General features: G+C 49.8%; 1 long non-coding RNA gene across 3 annotated transcripts in view; it reads left to right on the top strand.

The window, feature by feature from the left end:
* LOC115290042 overlaps positions 1-7,182 on the top strand; it is an 11,658-nt gene extending 4,476 nt beyond the window's left edge. For all 3 annotated transcript variants that reach the window (XR_003907928.1, XR_003907932.1, XR_003907927.1), the window contains one exon: positions 7,002-7,182. This is a non-coding gene — a long non-coding RNA (uncharacterized LOC115290042). The remainder of the gene's footprint in view (positions 1-7,001) is intronic.
* Positions 7,183-7,435: the final 253 nt, after the last annotated feature.

Below are 7,435 nucleotides of genomic sequence, written 5' to 3' on the forward strand. Positions count from 1 at the left end.
GGGGGGGGGGGGGGGGGGGGGGGGGGGGGGGGGGGGGGGGGGGGGGGGGGGGGGGGGGGGGGGGGGGGGGGGGGGGGGGCGGGGAAGGGGGTGCTTTTTAGGATGGATCCAAATCCAAGCTGTCTTTACCAGTTTCCAGGATTGGAAGCCAGTGGCGGGCATCATCCTGGCCACTAATGAGCGGACAATAGGGGCTGAGGTGAAAGTCCTTATAGCGTAGTTCTAATTCGCTGCCAAATACTGCACACAAGGCTCTGACACAAGGTGTCAGGCCCCTGCAGATGCCTCCATCATCTCAGAAACATTTCTGTGGCAAGAGTACATTTCTTCTGGTCCTTCCGAAGCCAGTGAGGGGCTGCGCAGGAAAAAAAGTGACCCCTGAGAAGGAAAGGTTTCAGAGAGATGCTGTTGAGAGTGGGTGGTGCAGGTCTCGGCGGCCTCGGCACGGTAGTCATGAAGGGGGCGGGGCTCGGAGGGGCGGGGTTCGGAGGGGCGGGCCTCGAACTTGCTGTGAGCTGCCTCGCGGGCTGCTGGCACTCGGGGAGCGAGGCGGTTCTGGTTCCTACTAGCGCTTTTTCTGAGACTCTGTCTACGCAGGCTGGGAGCGGAGGTTCGGCCTCTGGGAGAACAGGGTCGGCGCCCCCAGGGGAAGGAGGTGAGAGGGACTACTGCGCTCTGGGAAGCCGGCGGGTGACGCCGCAGGGTTTTGGAGCCGGGAGCGCGGATGCCCGGGCTCGGGAGCCGTCGGGTGGTAAAGCCGCCAGAGGGCTCCAAGTCCACTCGCTTACGGGATTTCTGCGCTTTCTGCCTGGGTCTCTGCCTCCACGAGTCCCAGATAACGCTTTTCACTCCAGCCCGTTTCTTGCGCCTAGATCCTTCGTGTCTTCACGTCCAGTCCACAGCCACAGACACTGGGCCATTTCTTAGTCGTTTGTGGCCTGTCCGTCGCCCTTTTCCGACGCTGGGAGGAGCCCGGGAGCCACTGACCGAAACCTTCCAGCTAGCTTCATAGGATAAAGGCTGGGACATCCAATCTTTGCCCTATGCGAGGACCCGTCCCCTCTTCCGATGGCGGGATCCTGCCCCTGGCACCTCTTCAGAACCAGGAGAAAGACCCCTGCAGGAAGCCAGCTGATGTCTGGCTGATTTGGAAGGCTGATGCCTCTATTCTGGCCTCACTACCTGACCCTTGCTCCAACAACAGGGAAACTCAGGGATAGTCTTGTGATTTAGAGTCCAGAGGGTAGGGGCAGGCATGAGGCAGAGTGAGGCGATGAGAAGGGCTCCTTTGGCTCCCCATTGCTTTCACTTTGCTGAGAAATATTCCTTATGTGTGCTGCCACCTTGAACTTTTGTTACCTGCACTTCAAGGTCACCGGTGTCCTTGTTTTCTGCCTGGTCATCTTGGACTGTCTGGTGGGTATGCTGGTGATGCCTTGAAAGTGGCAGACCAGGCAGCTGGCTACTAGCCTTTTGGTGGTTTCTGTGACATCTGGGTGGTCTTTAACATCATGTATTTCACTGCCTCCATCCTGCACCTGTGCCTCAGTCTACCTAAAGCACTGTCTGGTCACAGCTGGCCTATTCTCCAACCAGCTGCACAAGACCCCCAGGGCTTCTCTAGTGCTTTAGCCTGACTATTGTCAGTTCTTGTCTCCTTCATCGCTATCCAGCTGCACTCTGGCATCGGCAGATGGGGCCCAGCTGCACTCTGGCATCGGCAGATGGGGCGGGCAGCACAGGGTGGAGCTCACCGATCCAGTCAGAGACCCCTACGTAGATTCAAAGACGCAACCCCAGCCTCAGATACACCTATGTGGTGGCCTCCTTGCTGGCCAGCTTCTATATCTCTGTGCTAGTTATACAGGTCACATTTTCCACCTCACCTGTTGTTCTGTGCTGCAGCTGGTGAGTGCACCTGAACGGGGGGCGGGGTGCTTATCAGCACCTGTCCTGTTTGCCCCCCTAACCCCCCAGCACCAGGAGACTAAGGTGCTAAAGACTTTGTTTATTACCTTGGGGGGGCTTCGTGCGCTACTGTCTCATTCACAGCTGTCTGGTGTCCTGCCCTGCTTATTAAGGAGACACTGTCAGCATCTTCAGATAGTGTGGCTGGGCTAACTCAGCCCTCTCCTGTGGTGTATGCATTTAACAGGGAGTTCCACCAGGCTTTTGTCTCCCTCCTGGGTTGTTGCTGCTGCCCCAGGGCCTCTCAGCTTCGGTGGAGATGGTCATCTTAAGCAATGAGCTGGTGTCCTCGTGCAGAGACATGCCCTACATGAAGGAGAGGGCTTGCTCGTGCAGTGGAGGCTCCCTTCCGTAACCAGATCCCCTGGTCCTAGAGGATGAGTTGGCAGAGAGCCTGGAGGAGGATCCTCAGTTAAGAGGGCATTGTTCCTGAGGAAGTTCACCTCCTGCATTCCCATATTCTCTGAGCAAATGGCTCAAGCAGGATGTTATAAAGTGAGCCATGGAACTAGCATGTGGAGTCTGGGAGGCCAAAGGCGGAGGAGTTGAGAGGCTTAACATTATGGTCACCTCTGCAGTGTCAGGGATGCCCTGTGGGATCTGCAGGGCATTTTGGTACCCTGTTTCTGGACTCTAAATCACAAGACTATCCCTGAGTTTCCCTGTTGTTGCTGTAACCAGTTTTCATTACCAAGGCAGGCCTCACCCAAGCATCTTGCTGGACAAAGCATATAGCCCTTGACCAAAAATATCTTTTCTACTTCCTCAAATCCTTGAAGGGAGTCAGTCTTTTATGCCACAGCTAACACATAAGCTTTATATGCAAATATTCTTTGGAGAGGCAATGCGCTGTGTTATATTTACACTACAGGATAAATAACTAAAGACAGAGAAAGTGGACTATGTGTGTAAGGAAAGATCTATGTGTGTAAGTGGACAGGGTGGAGAAGCAAGTGAATTGAGGCTTGATAAAAAACTATAATTTGGCCAGGTGCTGGTTCTGCCTAACAGTCTCTTTCCTTCATTGCTGCTGGGGTGTAGTCTGAACTGAGTTTACCACTGGGGATGATGGGTGGTAGTGATGATGGTAGTCGTGATTGAGTTGGTAGTGGGTGATGGAAGTAGGGATGATGGGTAGTGATAGCGATGATAGTGTTGGTGGTAATTCGTGGTAGGTGTAGTGGTGGTGGTGGTGACCGGTGATGGTAGTAATGATGATGATGGTAATAGTTGTGGCAGGGGTGGTGATGATGGTTGTCATGGTGGTGGTAATGGTGGTGGTTGTAGTGGTGGTGGTGGTGATGGTGGTGATGATGACGGCAGTGTTGATGATAGTGGAGGTAGTGGTGGTTTGGTAGTGATGATGATGGTACTTGTGATGGTGATGGTGGTGGTAATGGTGGTGATTATATTGGTAGTTTTGGTAGTAAGGATAGTGGTGGTGGTGATGGTGATAGTGGTGGTCGTGGTGATAATAATGGTAGTTGTAGTGGTGATAATGGTGATGATGTTAGTTGTGGTGGTAGTGGTGAGGGTGGTGGTGGTGGTGACAGGGGAAGGATAATTGGGTGGACATACGGGCAAAACCATCAGAAGGTAGGCTTGATAGTCAGAACTTTAAGTTAATCAACCTTTCAGTCCAGAGTTCCAAGTTGAGGCTCAGAGGAGAGTCACTTTCCTGAGGTCATCCTGTGAGTGAGGGACCAACAACAAACCAGGAACCTGGTGCTATGACTCATAGTCTGTTGGGGCGGGTCTAAAGGTATCCCCAGTGTCCCAAGGTCTTTCCCTGGCTAGGGGGCATGGTTCCCGGGCAGCTGCCGGCATCCTCCCTCCTCAGGCACAGAGCTGCAGAAGCTAGTCTTGAAGCGTATTTGGCTAAGCTGTAATTCTTGATTTGCTCAGTCACATACAGTTTAGTTGGCCAATCAGTCCCTGGGGGTACTTATGGGAATGAATCAGTAAGCAGGTAAGAGAAGAGGACCATGGGGATGCCATGCTGGGAGTGCTGGTAGGCTAAGAGGACCTGAAAGATGGCTGGGGGGTCACATTTCTGAGGCAAGCTCTGTATGTGAAGTAAATCTTCCCAGTGCCAAGCAGAGAACAGGGTGAGGGCCCCCAGAGCCAGGTTCTATGTGGACAGCTTGGGCCCGTGCTCAGCCAGGACCCATGGTCACTAAGTTAACATTATGACATCCTTCCCCTCTGTCATAGAGTAGAGTTTGGGTAGATGGGATGGAGTGGCCCCTTCTACTTTTGTCTTGAAATTGTTTTGGATGGCATGACCTATGGACAGCAGCCAGACCTGTGATTTTGTGGCCTTGGACTTTGGGTCTATAGCTAGAGGAGGTCAGAAAAGGCTTTGCTCTGGCTCTTTCAGATCTGGAGCTCCAAGAATGCCTCATCTGCATGTCAGAGAGCTACATGATAGGTGGGGGGGGGGGGTCCCCGGTCCCATCTCTGCCAGTCTTTATGTGTCACACCCTGTGCTAAATGCATTTTGTGGGTTATCTCATTATTCAATGTTGGCTACTCAGTGCGACCAAAAGTATTATTATCCCCATTTTGCAGATATAGAAACGAAAATAGAGATGGTTAAGCCATTTGCCCAAGATCACACAGCTAACAAGTAGCCACACCAGTATAGTGTGACCCCAACACATGCCCTTGTAACCACCATGCTGGGGCAATGAGATAAAAAGGAGTTTGGGGATGGAATGTCTACCTTTTTTTTCTGGCTATTTAATAAATTACTTAGGACCTGCTTCCTTCTTATGTTTAGGTGGGAATTTCCCCTTTCTGTATACAAGACAGACATGTGTCCCAGCCTGGCTTTTCTATTGTTCCATGGGCAGAGATTCGTGTCTGTTGTCACTGGGGTGGGTGGGTGTTTGGAGCTACCCTCATTTTCACTCACGGGCAACTGTGCACCGGCTTCCCATGTGTACAGGGCTGGGCCAGCATGACCCAGCGCAGTCAGGAGACAAGCCATGTGAGTTCTGGCTCCATCATTACCTGGAGGTGTGATGTGCCTTTGCAGAATCTTTTTCTTTGTGAAGAAAAGACCTAAGGGAGTAATTCTTTCTGTTTCACGTACCAAAAAGGGAAGCGCTGACGACCAGCAAAGAAATGGGAGCTGTGTTAAAGCTTTTTGAAAGTATCAAGTGCTACACAATGAAAGTTATCATGAAGGTAGAGGTCTCTAAACTGTCCCCTCTGGAATCAGGGATATTTTCCCCAAAGTGGCTGGGCCATCATTTGGGTTCCATGAGCTGGCCCCTTTGGGTGGGGGCAAGTTCACCCAGGGCCTGGTGGAAAGCTGCCAGGAGAGGACACAAGGGAATATTCCAGCCCCTTGAGGGTCTGGGGCTTCTTAAGGAATAAGAGCCTGGCTTGCTGTAGCAGCCATCAGTCCAGGCTGGCAGGCAGTGAAGTGATGGCAATGGTGTGGAGAAAGCCTGGGGCTTTCCTGGGGGACAGAGATTGCAAAGAGCTGTGCCAGACTCCAGGAGGCTTGGTGACTTTGGGAGGGCCTTTCCTGTATCCCAGGCCATCTGCTTCTCCCCACAGCAGGCATGGTAATCCAGAAGCACACTGAGCAGTGAGGAGGAGTCCCAGTGGAACTGAGAGCTGCTGGGGGCTTTGCGTTCAAGTCCTCCCAGGGCTTGACCTTAGACTCTGGCTGCACTTCTGTGAAGCTAGCTGTCCCCACTCAGTCCTCACCCTCCATACCCTGCCCCAATCCCCCTGCTTCCCATCTCCTGGCTTGGGCTCAGGACCTAGTTTGTTAACTGACTCTGGAAACTGTTTAATGCCTTGTCTTTGCCTGGACAAAAAGCCCCTTGAAGCAGGCAACTGCTTTATCCTTCTCTTATCCTAAGCTTGATGTTTCTATTCAGAAAGCACTAGAAGGATTGATTAGAAAGCATGGTGGGGGCTACACTAGGCCCTGGAAACTGGACAGATGGCTGTAGAGCTGTCAGCACAGAGCCAACAGAGTTCCGGGAGCCACCGAGCTCTCAGAAGGGCCACAGGTATCTTCTGTGCCCGCTTTCTTGCCTCCTCTCCTTTCCAGGGGAGTTAAACTGGGGCTTCTGCAGGAGGAGACCACAAGGTTTGAGTGCTGGCTCTGCCATTTATTAGCTGTGTGACCTTGGGCAAATCACATAACTTCTCAGTATTTTAATGTTTCCATCTATAAAATGGGAATGATGATAATATGACCTCATAACATTGTTACGTGGATTAGATGCGTTAAACTATGTGACAGGCATAAAGGGTGCCTGGTAAAGAGTGAGCCATTGCAACACGCATGCACCCTCAGATCCTTGTCAAAGCCTTGTTGCTTCCAGGAGATGCATCCTAGGACCCTGTGTTTTTCTTTTTTATTTCTTGCTGGTGGGTGATGGTGTTGGATGTCCTAACAGGTAAAGCTGACTCTGCATTCTGGTTTGTTTTAAGCAATGCCTGTATGGGGATGAACTGTCACATGCTTTCCTTTGCCTCTTTGTCTCTGTGTCCCTTTGGTTTTGCGGATAGACTTCAGATTAAAAATAAATATTAAGATCTACATAGTCAAATATTGACTAATTAAGAATGTAAAGACATTTTAAAGAATTATGCAAATGAGAGTCTAGATTTCCATGAAAACTTCATAATTTTCAATGAGTTCTTAGACAAACATCTGTAGTCTGTTGCAGATTCATTTCCAAGGGTAGGCTGGTCTGGGTCATGTGATCATCTTTTGCTCTTAATTATTCTATGTTCTTCCTGTCTTTTTTTCTTTTGTTTTGCTTCATATCTTCAATAAAGCAAAAGAGGTATAGTTTTCCATTTGCCATCCTTTTCCAACTTTCTTCATCTGTACTTTGTGTTGAATGAAGTTTTTATATCATTATTATTTTTCTGTGATGACTTATAAGATATAGATTGTATTTCTGCCCTTTCAATGGTTACTTTCAAATTTTTAGCTTATTGATTTAGCTATACACCTTTTTTCTAACATTCTTCCTTATCTGTCTTTTCCCATTCAGGAATATAAAGATGTTCTAGCTACAAAGAGAACACTGCCCTTGCCCATCTTTTTATTGTCTTGAAGAACTTTTGTGTCTTGAAGAAATCAACTTATTGTGGAAAGTTTCAACTTTGATATTTGGGAAAACAACGTATCTGTCACCCCGTTTCAATAATGATTAATGTTTTTCTTTAGAAAAATTCTTTTTATGTTTATTTGTTTTTGAGAGACAGAGAGGGGGGAGGGGCAGAGAGAGAGGGAGACACAGAATCTGAAGCAGGCTTCAGGCTCTGAGCTGTCAGCACAGAATCTGATGTGAACCCTGAACCCATGGACTGTGAGATCATGACCTGAGCCGAAGTTGGACACTTAACCCATTGAGCCACCCAGGCGCCCCTGATCAACATTTTTTCAATCTTGTTTCATTTACAATTTCTCACTTTTTTCCTCCCC

Source organism: Suricata suricatta, chromosome 1 (assembly GCF_006229205.1).
Source record: "Suricata suricatta isolate VVHF042 chromosome 1, meerkat_22Aug2017_6uvM2_HiC, whole genome shotgun sequence".
NCBI lineage: Eukaryota > Metazoa > Chordata > Mammalia > Carnivora > Herpestidae > Suricata > Suricata suricatta.